The following is a 20,328-nucleotide window of genomic DNA, read 5'->3' on the forward strand; positions in this document are numbered from 1 at the left end:
TCCCATGGGTAGTGGCATTAATTCAGCAGGATTCAAAGCCCTACACCTCATAATTTGGATGTGTGGCGCAAAGAGGACAATTTCATATCTAGTCAATCTAGCAGAGGTGAGTTGTTCCGTCTGTGTTCTATTGAGTAGAAAGTCTATGGCATGTGGCACCATCAAAATTAAGGTGTGCCCCAATACAACAGCTCGCAAACATCGTGGTAGTGTGCGCTACAGAGTCCAGCGCAGAAGAAAAATAGCCGCATGGCTTATTTCTTCCACCTTGTTCCTGTGTCAAAACAGCCAACGTGCCGCCTTCACTGTCGTGTACAAACAATCTGAAAATGTTGTCATAATTTGGTGTGCCCAAAACTGGAGCAGAACACAACGCAGTTTTGAGCACCTCAAATGCTCTCTGACATTCTTCATTCCACTGCAAGGGCATCACAACATCCTTCTTTGTCAACTCCACCATTGGCTTCACAATCAGGGCAAAATTCCTAATCCACTGCCGACAATAAGAAGCCATGCCTATTATAGCTCTGACTCCTTTCTGTGTTTTTGGAATAGGCATACCAGAAATGCTCTCTATTCTCTCTGGCATCAGTCTTCTCCCTTCTTTCGAAAGTAGGTAACCCAAATAAGTTACCTCCTTTCGAGAATATTGGAACTTCTTTAAACTCGCTTTGTGGCCATGTGCTGCCAAGTGTGTTAATAGCAAAACAGTACTCTTTACAAATCTCTTCTGTATCTGCAGTGATCAACAAATCACCTATATATTGTAACAATACACAACCTGCTGGTAACTCTAGCATGTCTAGTTGTTCTTTCAATGCTCTGCTGTAAATACTCAGACTTTCTGTCTAGCCTTGTGGAATGCGTGTGAATGTAAACGATTGTCCTCCTAACGTGTAGGTGAACAGATATCTGCTTTCCTTGTGCACTGGAATGCTAAAGAACGCATTCTTCAAGTCAATAACACTAAAATACTCAGCTGAGGCAGGAATCATGGTCAAAATCGTGGTAACATCTGGGACTAACAGGAATTGAGGATCTACCACCTTGTTTAATGCACGCAGATCAATTATAAAATGGTACGGTACCTCATTACCTCCTTTCTTATACACCGGGAGAATAGGACTGTTACACGTGCTGCCTGTAATCTCTTCAATCACCCCCAATTTTACCAAATCAGAAACAATACTTTTGAATCCTTTCTCTCCTTCTACTGAGATTTTATAATGCGGAATACGCGGTAACGTTACTCCTTCTTTCAAAGCAATTTTCACTGGTTCTATCTTCAAACATTCAACATCATTGTCATTTATAGCCCAAATACAAGTTGGCACCTCACTCAATTCACCTGGCAAAGGTTTAGACACAAATTCGGATACTGGTACATTCTGTGGTGAAATGGTCAAAAATACTCCATCTGGTGTACAGTGGATTACTGCACTCAATTTCTTCAATACATTTAATCCCAAAAGATTCTCCCCACAGTTCTCTGTTAAAAGGAATGGACAGTATTCAGTGAATGGGCCTAATGTCACTGCTACTGGTTGGGACACTGGATTTTTCACTGGGGTGCCTGCAAACCCTACTGAAATATTTGTTCGCCCTGACAGTGGTATTTCTGGAACCAAGTGATGGTTTATCACGAGGAATCTGTGCTCACTATTCCCGACTTTCATTTCTACGTAGGGTCCTTTCTGATTCACGGGAATAGACACTCGTTCCAACCCCTGTCTTGGGCTGTCCTATTGGGGAAACAACGCATCATCTGATGTGTAATCGCTGCTATTATTATAGTACGCATTTGCATGAGTATCGAAAATGTTCCCGCCCCTTCCTCTATTCCCATTTTGCATGTTCTGCTGGCTCTGATTCTGATTAGAGGTTTGATTCTGAGCTTGGTTCTGATTTTGGGCACCATTCCCTTAACTATTTTGGTGCTGCTGCATGTTATTTCTGTTATGCCCATTTGCTCCTGGATGCCCCCTATGCTGTCTTCTCTGGCCGTACCCATTTCTATTTTGCAAGTGTGGACATTGCGCTCGCCAGTGACCTTACTCTCTGCAATACGTGCATTGATTCAGCCCCAGGGGCCCTCCATGCATGTTCAAATTAGCACTGCCCTGGGTGTTTCCTCTACCTCTATTGTGTCCCGCTACCTGCTGGAGTAGCACCCTTGTCTTTAAATTTGTTCTATCCTTCGCCTCTTTCTCTTTCTCAGCGTTCACTCTGTTCTTATAATATTGAGCCATATGTAGTTCTTCACTCAACGTTTTTGCTTGCCATGCACTTTCCGATGTCATTATTAAGTTTTGAATGGGAAGTATTAACCCTCTCACATATTTATCGACAAATAGCCTTTTTCTCACTTCTGTACTTACATCCTGTCCACTGAAATCTGTAAATACTTCCTCAAATCTATTCAAATAATCTGTCACTAGTTCATCCTTGCCCTGAACACATGCAGTCAATTTGTCCCATTGAATTCTTTTCTCTGGAACAATTTCTTTCAATTTCTGTATTATTCGCGCTGGTAATGCCACCATATTTGGCCCTGATTTCCCTCCCACCTCTTTATTCCTATCCTCTAGTACTAAATCCGCCCATGTGGCGCCATAGGCCGTTGCATCATCCATTTTTCTTATTTGCTGGGAATATTAAATCTATGTCACCCATTGTGAGTACGGATGACTGCAAGCAGGACTCTATTTCTTTATAGAATCCTGCAGGATTCTTTCTTATATCGGGAATCGTCTGTTTTATGTTGTTCACTTCCTGTCTGGAAAAGGGAACATGTACATATTGGGTGGTATAATGGGCTGGCGTTACCTGCACCGCTGCGGTGCCTGTTGCAGGAATCTCTACTTTTGGCACAGAGGTAGGTGGGACTTACCGCACTCACTGTTCCTCCCCCCTCTCTCATCTGTAGTAATATTCCGAAGTCGAGTGATAAGGCTGTTTCTCCTGTTCCGCGTTCAAATGCTCTCTTATATACTGCTATTATTTCAGGGGGGCTGGCTTTCTTCTCATTTATATCTTTGTCTATCAGATGTTCAGCCATTATCTGCAGTGCTTTTCTATTCATGGGCAAGGTGTATTCATCAAATATCTCGTGTATCTCCATTGTGGGAATACTAGGATCTGAAATCCATTTGAACGCCTCTCGTATACACACTTTTAGTCGGTCGCCTGTCTGTCTCGACGACGACAAATATCGCCGCTGTATATAGGGCTCTACCGCTTCAGTTCTATCTCTAATAATATCTCTACTCCTATACCCAGGTGTGGCAAACATTTCAGCATATTCATTATCAAGTTCCTTCTTGAGTTCAAAAAGTCGGTCTACATGTTCCCTCACCTCTTCATCCCTCCCTCTACAACGTGCCAATGCATTCAAATCCAACAGTCGATGCAGAGGCAGCTTCCCAATTAACTGTTTCCATCTCGCCACTAAATATTCCCCCATGCATTCCAACACTACCTGTCTTTCGTTGCTCCTCGTGAAGTCGAATATTGAAGCCATCGCTGACGTTTCATCATTCCCATCTATATACATTTCAGCCTGTTCTTGCAACTCTCGCTTCCTTGCTAATCACACTACAAGTTACTCTTGTACATCCCCTTTCTTCAGCCCTTTCTTCTGTTTCAACAAGTTCAAGTTCGATCACGGAAAGGGCAGATGGGACAGAACCAATCTCTAGGGAGGGTGGTGCGGATGGGACAGCAGAACCGGGAGGTGACTGTTGTGGCGCTGACTGGCTAATGGGAGGCACTGTTTGTGCAGTGTGTGGCTGGGCTGGGATTTGGTCAATTGGGAAGGGCTGAGCAACAGGAGGGGGCTGCGCAGTTACTACTGACGTGATAGTTTTAAGCCTCTCTTCTTGGACCTTGCTTCATGTCTGTCAATATTTTATCTATTAATTTGTCTGATGAATGCAACTCCCGTTGTGGGTATATCTTTTCTATGCTCAATTGCTCGCGTCTATGTGACTTTCTCAAACTATCATTCCACTCCTCTTCTCGCTTTTCCTTCGCTCTCTCTGCTTTCGACTTATGCCTGCACGCATGTTTCTCTCTACTTTTCCAGCGAACCATTGCTTCCCTTCTCCAGTCCCTAAGGATATCAAATGCTGTAGGGCGTGCTTTCTTTTTCATTAACACCTTCTCCAAATTATCTATTCTCTTCATTTCAAAACTCCCATGATTCGGCCATTGAAGATCTTCCTGCTTTCTGGTTTGCTTATGCCAAATCTCACAAAACAATATCGCTCCCACACCATACTTCACATACACCTCATACGCCGGCCACCCCTCGTGTGGCGTGACATGGCCAGTTTCCAAAAATTGTCTGCCGCAGCGGAAAAATCCTGCTAGGGTGGCAATACCCCAGGCATGTTTTAACCTTACCCTTGGCTAATCAAACTTACACTGGGTTTTTGATTTTGCAAAATCAACTCTCAACTAATATCAGGATCACTTTTGAATCGGGGCACGACTCACCTGATCAATCAAGTTGTCTTTTCAAGACACAATTCGTCCGTATAATGATGCAACCAATGACGTTGTGTCTGCGTATCTTGGCTCACTCTGCCTCGTTTCGGGACCCTCGCCCCCTTGTTCTCTGGCCGAGCACGTTGATCAGGGATCAGTTGTGTGCAGATCTGCAAAGAAATCTCTCATCGCTTTCGCAGGGGCGCCCCGAACTCCTCTTGATCCCGGCTCGATCGTTCCGTCCTCGCCGTTCTCTCCGCCTTCCTTATTTTACAACGTACACAATGGAACAAGTGGGGGAGGGTCCCTATTCGGGTGCCATCTTGAAGGAGCCCCTGAGGGACCCTCGTTTGTGGAAACAAGGCACAATCACCACACACAAACTGATACGCCAGACATGAGGTTGTATTCCCAAAATCTAGGGTTTATTGCAAAGCAAATAGTCTCAGTTGGCCAACTGGTCCCACGCCCCGCAACGTGTGTCTACCATACCTCGGGGGACGCAAGAGCAAAAGAAATTTGTACAACAGTTACATATATACAAAACAAGTATCTAGTAATCAGTAGTGTCACAACTTATACCGCCCCTACTGCATTTCCTTTGAACTAGGCACGATGATTGACAATGGTGACGAGTATGACACCTTCAAACATTCATTTAGTAACAGTTTGCAATTTTGTAAGCTCACAGACATAAGTCTTTGTTCTAAAGGACACAATGCTTCTGTTTCTACAAGCAAGCTGTGCGTAGGGAGAGACACATTCTAGGCCTTGCTATCTCCTCGTTTCTATTCGTGTACCGGGGGTCAACTTGCTCTCCAGGGCTCTACCGGGCTCAGGAAAGGGGGGCCGCAAAGAAGAGAATAATTCAAGTCATTTAATGTTCGCTCTAGCATTGTGTTTACCGAGACTAGCTGGCACCTGCTGCACTGATTAGAATGCCTTGCTGCTCACTCTCCAAGGATATGCGAGGGAGGGGACCGGGCATTTCTGTCTGGGTTACTGCGTTATGTTTCAACATGCCACTCGCGGCCTTGCATTGCGCACCAGTGAAGCAGAATAATAATACAGCAAAGCAGTTTTACATGAGGCAAAAAGGCAACGTTAGAGAAAACAAGAAGAAAACAAAATGGCGATTTCAGTCACCTTAAAATGGCTGCACCATGGTTAAGCTTTTGCTACACCTTTCTATTACTAAACACATGAGGCGGTTGGTCTTCGGCCAACCATGTATAGTACCTTACGATCGAGGGGGTGTCTATTCTTTCTGGATTGACATGTTGTTTACTTGGATGCTGAGGACAGGGCTATGTTGGGTTGCAGTGTTGTTATTTAAAGCCCACACATACCCCTTTTTACACTGGTCGTCTCCTGATGAAGACGATACACAGCTGGAAGGTGACTTCATTTCAATATAATGGACGTAGCGCCTTCGCCTGCTGCGTCGCGTGGTGTCAGATGGCTTATGTTAATCTTTTGGATATGTTTTCTTATGGTCTCTCTCATCTCGCCTTTGCCACCTCTCATCTGCATCTGGATCACCTTCATGCAGGCTTGTTGGCGCTGATCTTCTTGACTCCTTGAAACTTCTCCGGAAGTTGAGCTGAATTGGGGCTTTCTTGCACATGGCTCTGTAAGTGGCCTCGAGGTCTTCCCAGCTGCACCTGAAGTATGTCTTACCTAACTACATGCTCTCCACAATCTCTCCATAAATACAAACGGAAATTATACTTTTGACAATTGATGTGCCTCCCACCCCCCGCTCTTTCTGTAATGGTCATAGCCACCATAGGCAGCACATTTTTGTATCATGGCAGGGAACTCCGCTGCATGGGGGTGCTCATAACCACATCTGTAACAGGTAGCCTTGTTGCGTCTTGATAGTGAGTTGGCTGACGAAAACAATTTGTTGACCACTTCTTGATCAGACGACTTTGTCTGTATGGTGACTTTGCCTAGATTATCTAATTGGGACTCCACTGCCGCCTCCATGCGGGCCAGGGCAAGAATTTCATCAAGGGATTATTGCTTTTGTAGTAACATCTTGTGAAAACCTTGTGAGTCACACCCAGCTATTACTTGGGATCGAAGTGCCTCCTCATTGGAGTACTGATGGAATTCGCAGTGCTTCGACTTGATGCGCAATCGCATTACATAGTTGTCTATGGATTCTCCCTTCTCTTGACGTCTAGTATGGAAAATATGTCTTTCATAATCTACATTAGTCAGTGATGTGAAATATTCTGTCAATTTGGAGTGTAACTCATAATATGAGGCAGTATCCAGATTAATTAACTCGCCTATGATATCTCTTACTGCAGGACCTACTGCCATGGAGAGAATATTCTTGAGTCTGGCGTCATCTTTAAGTCCTATGGCACCTACATAGAAATTGAAATCATGTAGCCAAGTAGCCCACCTGGGTCCTAGGTTACTGGTATCTCGTATATCAAAAGCATGTGGTAATTGTAATACTTGAGACTCTCCACTTGTCGAGGTCTGCATCTCATTTGACGGGGTTCCCCCTGTAGAGGACGTGGGATCTTCCTCAGACATGTTTGCTGACATGGTTTCCTTTTAAAGCTACTTATAAGATTCAAAGTCATGGTAAAAGACTTTTATATATAGCATTCACACACTGAAACTTTTGAAAGTTCCTCTATGACAGTATTTACTGTTTTATTTTGTTGTTTTTGGGATCCCTTTAGCTTTGTTTACTTGTGAAGTTCTTCATTTTAGCTTTCTACTTTTTTTTCTTAGTCACAAATAGATTTCTTGTTGACCAGTATGTGGGTGGTCTATGTGCGTAGCACTGTTTCTTAACCACTGGTGGGCTGAAATCACTTTTCACCTAACTTGTGTGCTCACTGGCTTTATTTTAAAAGCTACGCAAGGCTTTTTTGCTGTGCCACGTTTGAGTTGGACTCCTTTAATATAATGCTTTTCTTTATTTTTTTCTCTTTTATTAACTGTGCCGGGCTTCCAACCTGCTCTGCTTCCTCCCCCTTTTTATTCTGGGTCGGAGGGGTTTGTGTGCGCTCAGCGGGTGCCAAACTTAAAATGTATATATATATATTTTTTTTCACTGACAGTGCCGGTCTTCCGGTATTAATCACTTAGTAAATACCTGTGATCCCGTCTGTCACCCGCAGTTTGTTTGTTTATTTGTTTGTTTATTTTATTTATATCGCGCACCTGACCCGGAGGTAATTGGGCGCTAGAGGATAGTAATGGCTACATGGCATAGTATAGACAGTTGTATGCATGAATACAGTTTGAGCATTCAAGGAAGAGTTACAATGGTACATATATACATTTTAAACATTATACATATTATTAATATGCAGTACATGGAGGTGCGCCGACACGCGTATACTGTGCCCGACAGCACCCTCCTCGTCAGTTTCCTCACTCTGTGACAGACTTAGCTTCTGTCACGGTGTGGGTTCCATTCGCGCGGTTCCCTGTTTGCCAGTTGTCGAGGCCCTCTAGCAGACAGTGCGAGGGGCTCTCTCGAGCGGAACATCAGCTGGGCCCTGACAGGGCCATAAAATACGGGGACACGACAATGTCAGTTACACGTCTTTATTTTATCACTACAGATGCCAAACTGCCGAAGCCCCGAACCACGTGACCCCTCTGTACTTGCCCCGTCCCTTTTCTTGTCCTGTGGCCTGAGCTGAGAGACACCTACATAACGATGTGGGATGGCTACAAGAGTCACATTACAACATGACAACAGCATTTATAAATTCAACCGCATTGTATTTATGATTGCAGTGGCTTTAATTAATTTATTAATACTTCGCCGGCATCCGGCAGAGTATTCAGAATTGCTGCGACTTTCTTTTCTAGTTTCCCAAGCACGGGAAACTAGAAAAGAAAGTTGCAGCAATTATGAAAACTATGCCGGCAGCCGGCGAAATATTTATAATTGCTCTGCCTTTCATTTTCTGTTTTCTGTGCTTCCCTGGGCGTGGGGAGCATGAAAACGTAAAATGAATGTGAAGGTAGCCTCCTCTCCATGTTAAGCTCTGCTCTGGCTGCAGTAAGCATAGGCTCCTGGTAAGGGGCTTTTGCTGCTTGATTATTTCCGCCAGAGCAGAGCCCCCATGTAAACACTTTGAGCCTCATTTACTCAAAAATTTACATAGGAACTTTCTTTATATATATGTTTTATTATTTCCCATATTTTGGGACAATAACATTTTTGAGCGCACTTCCCCTTTAAGGAATTGAATTAACTTCAAAATGTTTGAAGCAAATGAATACTAGACAAAAATGGGATAATGTAAAAGCAAAAGGTGAGAGTGGAAATGGCAGCAAAGGCACATCGAAATTCATGTTCGAGATGTGGCTTTGAGAATCGTAATAGCAGCCCAAGGGAGTACCCAGCATTAAGAATAATATGCAGGAAATCTGAAAAAGTTCACTTTGCCATGTTATGTCAAGGCAAACAGATGGGAGGGACAAAACATCAAAGAACATATAGGGGCAGATACTCATAAATAAGCGCACATGAAATGAGTGCAGAGAATGTTCTTCTTTCATTTGCACTCATTGCCGAAATGTTCAGGTCACCTTATTTTCAAAGGTAACCTGAGCATGTCAGGCCCCTTGCATACATTAGTGTCAGGAGTGTGCTCCAGACAGTAATGTATGAAAGGGTCCCGCAAACCGCGTGGTTGCTGGGAGCACATTTCTACGAGTTGGGGTGTCTCGGTGAAATGCCCGAGAAAATAGAAAGGCCTTTCCATCCCTGTTTGGGGGATGGAGATGAGAGTGTGGCAGCCATGGATGAAACAACGGCTGTCACACCTCAAAAGCAAATCATGACTGGGTCAGAAATGACCCTCTCATAATTTGTGTCGCCCCTGCGCCTATTTCTGCACATTTAAAAGTGCCTCCTGTGTGTGATGCGCTTTTAAATGTGCAGAAATGCCACTTATTTGCTCAAATTTGCAAGGGGGGGCATCTGATTCAGGTGCCCTTTGAGAATTAGACTATCAGACTGCTCCTTTTTTGGGCACATGTGAGTAGTGAATGGGGACAATGATGATCCACTATGCAACAAGGTAGTGTGTATCAGCAGTGTTGATGAGCAAGCTGAAGAAGAGTATCAGCCACCTATTACTGAAGTGAAAGTATAGGGAAAACTAACTTCTTTATTAGTGATATGGTTTAGAATCAAACCTTCCGCTATACAGTACGATAAAACAAGTTAACATCTCAATCATGACATTTGCATTGTTAGATTAACAGCATAAAATATTAGCTTTAAATCACAAATTATATACAAACAAAACAATAAGGAACAAAAATAGTTTAAAAGTGTATGCATCAATACAATTACATTACAAAATCTGGCAAAATGTGCATAAGAAATCTTACGAAGGCTAAAACAAGACATTTGTTGACCCTCCAAGGGGTGAACTGAAGAGATGTAATTAACATTCTACAAACATTTAGAAAGGTATGGTTGTCTTTTACATGAAAGTACATTCTGTGGCCACCTGTCTAAGAGTTTCAACAATTGTAGGATTCTTACCAAATCTATATAATCTAAGGGTTCTTGGGATGTTATTACGAGCCTGTAAGACTTCCTTTGTAGGTATTAAATTAAATATCAAATGCATATACGCGTTCCAAATCACACATCAGGGAATTTGTTCATGTACAATAGGACAATGTTCAATGATATCTCCATTTCGTTGATATTGTGAATACAATTTATATTTTTTTGTACTCTCACCCGTAGAGATCCAATCTATGGTATAACTTTTTATTCCCCCCGTTTTATCCAGAAGGTAATCAATGTTTCCACAGTAGAAATAATGGATTCTAGCAGTGAATCTCCAGAGGAAGTCCAAAAAAGCAATTCCCTATCAGTTGAATTTACTTTGGCAAAGTTTCAGGTATAGCAATACCAATTTAAAGTAGGACAAGAGGTAAAAACGCTGGGTTTTTACCTGGACTCAAACCTCTCATTCACTAAACAGGTTAATTCCTTAGCATCCTCTACGACCTACACGTGTAAACTGATCCGCACAGCTAAGCCATTTCTCTCCGATATTAGCTGCACGAGCCTAGCCAGAGCCCTTATCTTGTCTCGCCTGGACTATTGTAACACCCTCTATCTAAGGTCTACCAAAGCTATTACCAGAAAAATCCAAACCCTACAAAATAATGCCCTCAGAGTGGCATTAGGCATCTCCAGAAGAGACCACATCTCTGCGAGTAGCCGTCAGAATAATTGGCTCCCAATCAACGACAAAATTCTCTTTAAAACTCTGTCACGCACAAATCTCTTAACAACGCTGCGCCCATCTACCTGGTCGACAGATTCCACAGACAGGCTTCCCTGAGACCCTGCAGAACAGCCTACAAAGATTGCCTCTCTATTCCTAACTTTAATCGCTCCACAATAGGTGGCAACAGCTTCCCGGTGAAATCAGCCAAACTGTGGAACTCCCTACCTCCCACTCTGAGAACAGACCTTCCCTACCAAAACTTCCGGACTAACGCTATTCTATGGCTGAAAGCGAATGATCATTAAATGCATCAAGTAGCCAGGTTTTACTGCGAGGAGCACCGCCCCTCCACCCCACTGTTCTTTTGTGCATACTTTATTTCACTTACACCAGTATATACCACCAATGCCAGTAAGTTGTCTGCTTGCTCCTGTACTTTATTTTTATATATAGTGTACTTATACTTGTATGTATGTATATAATTACGTTGTTGCAACTAAGCTTTGCATATACATGTAACTGTTGCGCCCTGTTACCTGAGGATATGTTTGCGCATTATAAATAATAAAACAAACAAACAATACAGATGCTAGAACATTGGGGGTCCCCATACACATTCATACCAAAATCTACAAATGACCAAATATAGGCAAATCCAAATCACAAATTGTACAACAGCGACATAAACCCGAGGGGATATGCTGGTGGGGAACGTGATGTATTAGGATACGTTGTAGATACTATAGTGCACACAGATAGAGAAATAAAAGGCAAAGTATATGTGGTAAGAGCAGGAAATTGCTTATTCGGAAGGCAGCATCAGGGTAGACTAGGTATGTAATTCCATCCAGGGCAGAGCCAATAGATAAAGTCACAGACGATGTGACTAAATGACTTTTTCAAAGGCAGTGTCTAATAGGCTCAAAAAAGTATTTTCTTCTCATATAGGGAACTTAAGAGCATTTCCCCATAAAATTAAACTGACAAACTGTGTGTACACAAGGTGAGACCAATACCATTAGGTATCAGGGAAAAACTAAGAGTAGAGTTGAACACTCTCTCAAGGCAGGGATAATTGAACCAAATGAGAGCAGCAAAAGGTTGTCACATGTCGTAGTACCTCAATGCCCAGATGGTCAGATAACTGGGTGTGTGGACCTACGGGGATTTGAATAAGAATATATGGGTTAACATGCACTCATTAACAAAAGTCAATGAGTTAGTAATGACTATGGGAGATGCGGGATGGTGCCCTACTCTAGATTTGTCATCTGCATACCATCATAGGGGAGGAAGGATTGCTCAGTGGCAATGCTTGTGTCTTGGAAGCAAGACAATGCAGCACAACACAGGTTTGAATCCCGATCCCACGCTTAGAAACCACTCGTTGGTATTAAGCGCGTTATAAAAGAACAATTATAATTAATCCGATGGAACTGCACCAGGAATCGCGTTCACTTGCATCATTCATCACACCACTAGGGGCACTTCAATACTGCTGCATACCTTTCGATTAGCATCAGCATCTGCTGTATTCTATTGGGTGATCGAAGATTTGTTTGGGGGCATTCTGGGTGTGAAATGCATCTAAGATGACATTTTGTTTGTGTAGATAACGAGAAAGATTATGATAGTTAAGTTTATCAAATACTCAAAAATGTGGGCTCACAGTGAAGAAAGATAATTGCCAGATAAAAGTACGGCATGTATCATATCTGAGGCATACCTTAAATGGGAAAGGCATTCAGACGTGCCCAGATTTGGTGGAATCAATTATCAAAGTAGAGTCACTGAAGTCCAAAGTCCAACTGAGGTAATTCCACGGGTTGATCGAGTACTATGCCAAGCTTATCAGATATTTTGCATCCAACGCAGCCAGGTTCTGTGAATTACTAAGGAAAGGATTAGAGTTCGGATGGGGTGTGCAGTTAGACCAGTTAGAGATTTGACCTCAAATCCAAGACTATTATAGCAGTGGCTGCTTGTACACAAGGCTTAGGTGCAGTATTAAGTCAAGTACAGTGGAGCAAAGAGATACCAATTGCATTTGTATTACAAACTAGTGGAAACAGCAAAGCTAACTATTCCACAGTAGAAAGAGAGGGTTTGACATGCTATTGGGCATCTAAATATTTTAGTACATATACTTGGGGCATTCTGTACATGATTGGGAGTGACCAAAACCTTTGCAACACCTGTTTACCACAAGGGGGTTGGGACTGTCAACTCATTGAACTACTTGAGAATCTCTTCCATAGACATCCACAGTGTATAAAAATGAGATGCATCTATCAACAGTTGCCCCTCCCTGACAAACTGGGCACTTGGCTTCATGCATCGGGAGCTGTTGGTATAGCCAGCAGTAAACACTGCAGTAATGCATCATGTTGGGGGGCTGCCCTGGTTGTGGCTGCTTTTGCCCTGGTGTTTGTTTTACATGCTAGTAAAGAACTCAAGGATGTTCTCTGCCACCTAACTATCCTGATTTTCCGGCTCATCTTCCCCTATGTCCTTCTGTAGAGGAGCAGTTGCATGCCTCTGCAGGAAATCCTGCCTCCCCACCTCCTATATGTTGGAAGCCTGAGATTGTGCCATGCCTAACACCAGCTGTTGTGACCATACCACAGTGAGTGTACAAAAGAAGGTACCCACTGAGACAGCCCTATCGAATGTATCCCCGAAGAGATGATAATCTGAGGGAGGAACTCCCTGAAGGAATATGAAGAAGAGCTGGTGACATCACAAAAGACGAGCGTGACGCCCTGAGGATACTGGCTGAAGAGAATGCATGGATCTTACAGAAACTGAAACCAATCGAATAAACATTTATATGTGAAAAGAAGATTGCACATGTACAAAGGACTGCAGAAAATGCAAGCCGTTCATTAACTGTACAGATGCTGTAACGCAAGTAGTTTAAGTCATCTTAGAAGCTGGTTATATGTAGTGAATAGAGTGCAGGCGAAGCCGCCATTGTATATAAACTAGACATCTGTGTCATGAATTTAGAAAGCCAGGACCCATTGAGAGAAAAGGCAGAACTGTGTCACAGCAAAAATAAGCTGAGATTGTGGAAACGAACAGCAAGGCTGTCTGGCCTGGTATCAAAGCTGAAGCAGCCAAGGTGGGTTATCTATTCTTGAAGGCTGTGAACATGCAAAGCTGAATTATCCCTTGTTAAGGTGAGAAAAAGAACACCAAGTGTGCCAAGTTGTATTCCTTTAAGTCATTTAAATGCTGCAAAATGGACTAAATCGTGGTCTACTGTCACGTGAGCCAAGGAAGAAAATAGAGTTGAGCGTGGAGTCCTAGAACAACCATAGTGAGTGCTCACACTCCCATATATTCCCAGAGACTAGAATACATTGTAAGGCCATGTTCAAAGACAATCTTCATGGCAGAAGGCATGGGTGATGAGAGATGTTGGGCTAATTGGGTGGGGATAGGTAAAATCAAGTCCACCTCATGGCGCCTGGGTCTGAGTTTACGTGCTGCTAAGTGAACCAAATGTTCCAGACATTGCATGAACGTGCCAACCAATTTTAGAGGGCTGTATAATGAAGGGCCTTGTAGTTTGAAGACCAATGATAAACTGTGTACTTAATAGTGTTGACGATGACATGTTTTTAGAGGTAGGCATTAGTTGTCCACCTGACAGTGGGCATCCAATCACAATTCTAGTTCCTATGAAATGTATACTTAGATGTTCCCCTTAAGCCTAGCACAGCCTTTGATAGGTTTTTGATTATTTGCCACGTCGTATGACGCCACGTCTGATGTATTTTTTGCATATAAGGATGTTTTTATACAAAATGCACTGAGAGCTCGAGCGAACGTACGTTGATGTCCGTTGTAACTCCCTGTTTTAGATCATTGTTCATAAAACAGCACCTTTGCCATCTTCCTGAGTTCAATTATCTGGTGTTGGAGTTATTCTGCATCCCCATCCATTGCATGCACGTTACTAAAAGGGCCATATACTCACGTGGTAGCAGTGTGGATGGTTAGAAAAGATCCAAACTAGTTTGTCTCCAGATTTTTGAACGATCGGACATCGTCCGCCATTAGCGGGAAGATCGTGGTGTTTCTTGTGGAGAGCGGCCAATAGAAATAAACTTGCAAGAAAAACCAAGACAGTGGGCAGGTCCCCCTTTGACGAAATGCCTGCCTGGTTTCCAAGCGCGCTCCGCCGGACGAAAGGCAAAGTGGTAGGATTGGAGGAGAAGTTGATAACGAAGGCCTCAAGACGATCAACGAACGAATGGTGAGTAGACTAAGGGGAACGGCAAATGAAGGGGATGGGATTGTGATAATTTTTAAGTATCAGGAAATACTGTGTGAAGAAAAGGTAGCGCCTAGGAGTCCTGGCTCAAGGGAGTTTCAGAAGGAGATGTTTCAAATCCCAATAGGGGTAGAGCAGAAACATATAATGCGTAAACAGGGTTTACGTAAGGTGACGTCTCAAACCCTGTATAGGGTATAGAGTAAAGAGAGAACAAGGTGATCACAGTTTTTATTAATGTGTAATGTCGATTAGTCTATGTTGTTTGCTGAGTAAAAATATCAAAGAGCAATAGAAGTTGTGAAGTAATTGAAAAAGTTGAGGAGCAATAGAGATTGAGCATATCGAAGTGATTGGTACCAATAAAAAGTTAGAGATAGCTAATTAAGAAATTAGAGGTTTGAGCGGCGATTGATAGATCATGCTCATATTTGTTGTTTTAAAAAGTATAAAGGTTATTTCATAAGTCTGGTAAGTATTGACGGTCAATTGAGACTTGTCATTATGGGAGATACTCCTCTGATGCACTTATTCAAAACATTACCAGAACATATGTTCAAGCTCATACAGTATAGTGCGGAATGGGTGAAAGGCACAGCAGATAAAATGTTCATGCCATGGCCACAAGGGGGATCATTGTCAAAAGCGGTATTGCAACACATGACTACATACTTGCACGCTGCGTACACGGGGAAGAAATTAGAGAAAAGATTAGCGATTCTAGAGCTCTGGAAAATGCACCAAGAAGAAAGGGAAGATCCACCACCTGAGGAATAGATGCTTAGTCAGCATAAGGAAGAAGTTGTTGAGCCCTCAGCTCCCCTTACCTCACCCGAATTAAAAGGTGCTAGTACGGACGAAATAGGGTTATATCCTTTAAAGGAGTTGAAAGCGGCGACAGAGTATAGTAATCCAATATATGGACCCCCTCTCCCTTGCTTATATTAGCGATGATAGTCCAGAGGAAAATAAGAGAAAAGAAGTGATCTAAAAGATCATACAAGACAAAGAAGAAAGGAGTGAGCGGTCGAATCTGTCAACAGAAATAGATAGGGAGATTAAGAGATGGAAAAGAGAGAAGGATAAAGCTGACGCGAGAGCGCTCGTGCAGAACTAATGGATGGGAGGGCAGATATTACTTAAAATAGATGGGAAAAAGCATTGAGGAAGTTAGGCGAAGAGAAGATAAGGATGAACAAGAACGAAAAGACAAAGAACGAGAGAAGAGATTGAAAGAAGACAAGAAAAGGAATACCAGGGAATGACGAGAATAGATATATCATGAGGATCAAGAGAAAAAAGAATAGGCAGAAGAACAAAGAAAGTATGACAATAGACAGAGAGAGTGACAGAGGATATGGATAGAAGAGAAAAGAAGAGAGAAGAGGAGGAAGCGCAAAGATTAAGAGAAAAAAGATTACAGAGACAAAGGGAAGAAGAGGGAAGGATTAAGGTAAGGAGAGAAGAATGACGGCAAGAGGACAAAAGAATTAGAAGGGACGCGAGAAAGCAAAGAGAACTAGATGAAGAAATAGAACGAAGAAGAAGACAGCAGGGTCTTGATACCAGTCTCATTCGTAAGGAACCAGTAGGGCCAAGCCCAGAAATACGATGGGACAGAATAGAAGAGTTTTCTCTGATGATAGAAGCAATGCCAACAGCATCTAGAGTAGTATTGGAAGAAGAAAGCTTTGATGCAGTGAGCATCAGAGAAAAGATGGATAAGGCCTATCAAGAATTAAAGGAAGGTAGCAAGTATGGAATTCATGGGAAGAGGGATCAATCCCTAGCATTTCAATCACAAAGTGAAGAAGAAATTCTGTTCAGTCACGGATGTAGAGCATTGTCCTTAAGCAGACTGAACCTAGACAAAGGTGAGGAAGATAATAGTCACACTAGTTGGGGACAAGATATGTCGGATGAAGAAAGAGAATCCAGTCTTGGGGTAGAAGGAGGGAGCGCGTGTGCCCCTGAAGGAAGCCTGCAAATGGATAAAGAAGTAAGATGGTCAGATCTAGAACAACCTAAGGATAAGATATCCGATCCCGTAGCATATGCAGATCATCCCTGAGGACGATCGCATAATGAGAAGAGAGAATCGCTGCCTATGTAAGCAGGTTAAGTTTGTTACCAACAAGGAGACAGACAGGGACTATCGTCCCTGCCATGGATAGACTAATGATGGCAGCCAACTCTGGGTTGGGGTTCACACAGTTTCCCTTATTCGAAAAAGGGGGAGCAAGACCACAGTATATCCCATGGCCGCAGATGGACAAGGATAATTTAAGCTGTAAGCTCCAGGGTCTGACTTCGGGTGCTGGGAAATGGATATATGAATTAGAGAAAATGACAGGCAGAAACACACTGGCCATAGGGGACATAAAAGGTCTCCTGGCAGCTATTCTTCAAGTGTGACAGCACAAAACACAGCGCATGGCGGAGCGCCGTTTAATAATTGTAGAGCAGACATGTGGAGGGGTCTCATGGTACAGTACCCCAATACATCAGATATGGGTGCAATTATGACACGTAAGAAGAAGGAAGATGAAGACCCTATTGCTTACATTCAGGATATTCAGGACAAATGGTCTCTTGAAACTCATGAGCCGTGGAAAAAGACAGTGGCATTATTTTATCACATTTTATGCCAGGGGTTGCCTGAGCCAGTACAGAGGCAGATGAAAATATAAGTAGGGATGGAAGTGAAACCATGGCCTGAGATAAAGCTGAGGAGAGTACACCATTGTCTGTTATTACAAGAGACAAATAGGAAGAAAGATGACACTAGGAAAATTGAGGAAGCCAAGTTAGTTAATAAAAAACAGTCTAAATTTGCCATAGAAGGGGCGGTATTGACAAGTGGAGAAGGATTGGAAATGCAGGAAGCAATGGGTGCATCACAGGCGAGTAATCAGCGCCCGATGGATCAAGGTGTATATGTGTTCGTGCCACAAGGCAGAGGCATAGAGGTATGGGCTATAGAGGAAGAGAAGGTGGATTCCAAAATAATCAAGGTGAGTTTCAGAATACACAGAATGAGAATCAGAGTACCCAGGGAGGATATAACCAAGCGGGACTTGTCAGATGGGCCCCCCAGTATGTTGGACTTGTGGGATGACAGGGCATATTGCACGCATATGTGGAAGCCAAGGGAATGTACAAAATGTCCAATTTACAAGCGGGGGGACAGCTTATCCTCCACCATATAGTACACAAACTAGAGAAGGGTTTGCCCAAGATCACACATTTTATCAGACACAAGCACTGCGAATACAGCAGGTACAGCAACAAGAGCGGTGCAAATGAATCAAACAAGGGCAGTCGCACCAAGCCCCCATGCAGACACAGCAGTATGCAAACACAGGACAAGTGCTGACACCCAGAATAGGAGGTGTAACTGTGGTAGGAGGAAATCCTTTCACAGGGATGGGGATGAGCCTGTACCCACAATTGTACAGCTCACAGAGTGACTTGATGTGTTCAATACTATCTGTGACACCAGACCCCCAAGAGGAACCAAGGGTCAATGTGACGATAGAAGGCAAATCCTTTTCTTTTCTTGTTGTTCGTGTATACGAGAAGGAAAATATCCAATGTCAGGAATTTCCATGAATGCTCAAGGGTTCTCTGGAACTATGAGTCATTCCTTTTACCAATGAATTACCAATCTCTATAGGAGAATGTGACATGTCTGTTCCTTCGTTATATTCACGGCAGACACCGGTTAACATTTTGGTAAGAGATTTGATGACAAAACTAAACATGACAATTTTATTCACTGATCAAGGAGAGTTGTCATGATGCCCGCTCCCGGGGAGCCGGTTCAAGCCCTGCGTCCCCGAAAGCGGACATCAAGTCCCCAAGGAAGGACCCAGCAACCCCATATAGGGGCCCTTTGGACAGTGTCCTGGCGCCTGTGGCGCCAGGCTCATAAAAGACATCAGTCCTGGCACCATAGGCGCCAGGCTCATTATGGGAGTGCTTGGGTGCACTTACCTGATGCAGACCATGCTGCAGGATCCCGGCCTCCTTGAGGCCTGAAAGGAACTACTTTACCTGTGGGACTAATTTACCATCCGGGCGTGGTCGGGGAAGGATACATACCTGATTGGAGGAAGGATACATACCTGGAACTTCTTCCAAGGCTATTTAAACCCTACCCGAACAGCCACACGTGCTTCGCGTTGTTCTGCATCTAGCAGCTGGACGCTCACCGTGTCTGCTCCTGCATCCTGACTTCTGCCACGCCTGCCAGCATCCTGAATCACCTGCAAAGGAAGAGAAGAAGAGAACAGAAGAAGGAAAAGTCCTTACCTGCTAAAACCGCATCCCGGAGACATCTCGCCGACAATCCTGAAAAGGAAGACTTTTATTTAAAAGCTCATCGCGTCGATCGCTGCAGCGCCACATTCCACTCACCTTTTCAGGGCGCCTCCATGTTCAGCAGCGATCATCCGGATTTGCAGTCACGCCCCAGCGCCTAGGGAGAAAAAGACCAGAACAAAAGGTGAGAGAGAAGGGAATAAGGAAAGCTAAATCTCCATGTTATGTTAAGACTTACCTGCTGATTCATTCCCTCTCCATTTCAGGTCTGCGCCGCATCCTGGCATTTCCGGACCCCGGTCCCTAAGGGGAAAAAGAGAAATCAGCGTTAATGAGCGAATGAAAAGACATTACCAAAAAACGCTCATTAAAGACTTACCTGATTTCTACAAGGATTTCACCTCTCATCTCGGGTCGGTGCCTGTTCCCCGGCATTCCGTACCCCGGCCCCTATGGGGAAAAAAACACTAGCATTAGTACATTAATGCATGGACACAAGGGGAACCTCTTATCAAAAAACTTACCTGGAAGCCAAGCAAGTTTGGTTTTCACCAATCCGAAAATCCAGTGAAGTAACTGGATACCAACGCGCCCCTGCATCAGAAGCAGGATGGAGAGCTCATCCTTCCAGACCCTAAGGTGAGACGCTACGAGGAATCACAGAAGGGTTTCCAGGAGGGTCAGAGGGGAAAGTGGGAGGCCGATTGCATTACCCCGCAGACAGTTAATCCCCTATTTTCGCCAACAGAAGGATACTTCTGCGAGCCAGACAAGCCAGATTTTGGGGCCCGGTCCAGTCTGTCTTCCGAACCCTGCGCATCACCTTAGAAGAGGTCACAGCAGCGCGAACCAGGCCAGCGCCTCCGTGGGAGTCAGGTGAGCGTTACAGTAGTGTGTTCCACTCCAGGAATACACTATTTAAACATAGGTGAATTTATACTGCCGTTGACAGTGCAAGTGGCTCTGCGAGGTGTTCCAGTAGAT

The sequence above is a fragment of the Ambystoma mexicanum genome, chromosome 1p (genome assembly GCF_040938575.1).
Source record: "Ambystoma mexicanum isolate Mex_15411 chromosome 1p, UKY_AmexF1_1, whole genome shotgun sequence".
NCBI classification, from domain to species: domain Eukaryota; kingdom Metazoa; phylum Chordata; class Amphibia; order Caudata; family Ambystomatidae; genus Ambystoma; species Ambystoma mexicanum.